The 2,774-nt window shown below is 38.2% G+C and overlaps 1 long non-coding RNA gene across 1 annotated transcript; it reads right to left on the reverse strand.

Annotated features, from left to right (window-relative positions):
* Nucleotides 1-315: 315 nt before the first annotated feature.
* Nucleotides 316-2,505, reverse strand: LOC104948404 (uncharacterized). Its single transcript, XR_798683.1, has 4 exons — nucleotides 2,377-2,505; nucleotides 2,208-2,292; nucleotides 819-1,021; nucleotides 316-385 (listed from the first exon to the last, which is right to left on the reverse strand). It is a non-coding gene; the product is annotated as an uncharacterized lncRNA (long non-coding RNA).
* Nucleotides 2,506-2,774: the final 269 nt, after the last annotated feature.

The following is a 2,774-nucleotide window of genomic DNA, read 5'->3' on the forward strand; positions in this document are numbered from 1 at the left end:
GACGCCTAGCAGGCTCATAATTATAATCATATGCATTCGAATATATATTTTCAACCTCTTCTGTGTCAAAACTAGCATTGTGATCCATGTTTATTCATACATTAGACCGGCCGCTCTCCCCCTTGTTTCCCCCATGTTACGTCACACGCGGGAGGTCACGTGCGGAGGCTTTTTTATGCGGAAGTGAAAATGTCTTACTAAAACGACGCCAGATGTCACTGTAGTGTATATTTCTGTATATTTTTTGGAAAATCTAGTGTATTCATAATTTTCCTACATATTTATTCACTGGTGTCTCTAACCTGCAAGTTGCTCTTTAAACCATATGTACTGCAGCCTTCAAGGTGATTTACCGTGTTTTGGGCTTCACAACAGGATCTTGTTCCTTTAAAAAAAAGAAAGAAGGAAATATAGGATGTTGATACCAGTCAAATTAAAGCAGCATTTACATAGACGTATCAAATTGTTTAACATCTTGCTTGGTAAATAGAAAGTTAACTTACTGATAGAAATGACCCAAGACGTACATTTTGTGCTCCATGTTTGGGGATTATTTCCACCAATAATGGGCCAGGACCACATGATAATACATCCTCGAATAAAAAGGAGTGTCTAAAACATCAAGTTAAATTGGCAGCTCTTTCTAGTTACAGAAAAAGGGTGTTCTTACAGTTTACCAGTATTTACCATGTCTTTGTACATATATCAACCCTTTTGGAGACTTGACACAACTCAGGATCTCTGGAGATAAACTGAGAACTATATTATTGATTTTCCCTTCCAGAACCCTAGAGATTAAGGATGAAAAAATGACTGACCTCATCCTCTGTAGGACTTGATGAATTGATGAAGTCAGTCATTGGCATGCTTTTTGATTTTGCATCACAGGTGTCCCTTGGAGAATACAAACGGAGACATTAGTAACGTATCGTGTTTTGATTCATTAATGATATCATTAGTCAGTGACTTGCATTGCAGTTGGTGGTCTGGCTTCAGCAACGTCATCATTCCCGGAGGAGGTCTAAAAAGCAAAATAGAAAATATTTCTTATCGTCTGTCACCATGTCAACCAAGCACTAATTAGTTTGGTCCCCAAACAAGATTTTTGTAAAGGCAATTAATCATATAGTCTCGTTAGTTATAATTTGTCTCAATAAAGTTATCATGCTTTTTGCTGTGACCCTGAGGTTTCTTCCCTTGTGTAACACGTCTGTTGTTCCTGTACGTTAGCATTTGACAGCCAGTAGGGAGCTAGTGACCATTGTCCGGTTTCTTAAAATGTAATGTGTATTTAGTTTCCTGATTGCCTTATATATGACCTGTGTGTCTTTGTACTCAAGATCAGATCCCAGTAGCACACGCTGGGACGGGGATCTGTCCTTTTAGCAGAAATTGATAGATTCCATTAAATGCTTTTAGGCTTTATCAAAAAACACAACTTAATTTTTGCTTCTATATTGGGTAATTTCTCAGCAGAAGGTGATTATGTTGTGGAATTTCCACATTACACAGAATGTGAAATGAGCTTTTCAGGCCATGATCGCTGCATGAATAAAAATGTATAAAGGGGATATTTATGCGCAATCGTGGGAGTTGTGTCTGGAGCCCAAATGGGTAGCACAGTTTTGAGTTGACTGTGATTTTTTTTAAGGGGAAGCCTATGTAAGAATTGCATAGGTAGATTATTTTTTGTGCGTAACCACTTGAGTTTCGTTCATTCGCAACCTTTCGACTTGAATCCTAGGTCGCGTTCACACCAGTCTTGTTTTATACAGTTGAATCGAATTAAAAATTAACCCCTTGGTGCGTTCGTTTGGGTTGGTGTGAACGCAGTCCGAGACCTCTGATGAGAACCAAACATCGGGCTCTAGTGAACTTTGGAGCGGTTCATCGCTGGTGTGAAGGCAGTCCACACCAAAACATGAAACCGATTCTTTAAAAAAAATGAAACAATGTAACAAACTCGTGCAGACTATTAGGTGTGAATGCAAGCCTACACAGTTTCATAAGTGAGGCCCAAGGTCAGCTACAATTTAAACCTTTTTTTTATACATTTTATAAGTAGACTCCAGTACAGTTTCATTTTTAAGAGCAACCTAGATCCTTTGAATATCATTATCCAATTTATATTATTAAGGACCTAGACTTATGCATTTTAAAGTGCTTTAATTGGTTGAGGAGACCTAGTGTGCATGTGTGTCACTTACCTCTGCTGCTTCCTCCTTAGCGTCCTTTGTTGATTTCCCAGGAACAGCTGGACACTCCTTATCACCGACCACAAGGCTAGAGCATCTATTGTTACACAAACAGGATTTTATGCATTTTAAGATTTCAACCTAACCACAAATTATGTTTGGGTGCGGTGTGGAGACTTACTGGGGAGAACCATGTGGATCTTGTCTGGTTGATTGCCCAGCTTTTATATTCACCCTGTCCTTCGGAACATTTTCATTTCGCACGGCTAAAACTTTAGTGGCCGTTTTCTGAGGAACTTTTGCAGCTCTTTCTGTCTGAAAGTCAGGAAAAAAAACAATATTAATTCCCAAAAGCTACATTTCGAAAAACGTATCAACAAAACAGGCACATCCGGACAATAAATGCGAGATGCTGGACATAAGAACAAAGATAAATAACGCACACAAGAAAATACTGCCATTAACATACATCAATAATAACTACTATCTCATGTATAGTGTCAAGCTCTTCATCAGAAAAAAATGTAAGGTTTGAAAGTAACTAATTAGATATATGTTCATGCGAAAATTATCTTATGC

The sequence above is a fragment of the Notothenia coriiceps genome, unplaced genomic scaffold, assembly GCF_000735185.1.
Source record: "Notothenia coriiceps isolate Sejong01 unplaced genomic scaffold, NC01 NC01_scaffold00014291, whole genome shotgun sequence".
Taxonomy (NCBI): domain Eukaryota; kingdom Metazoa; phylum Chordata; class Actinopteri; order Perciformes; family Nototheniidae; genus Notothenia; species Notothenia coriiceps.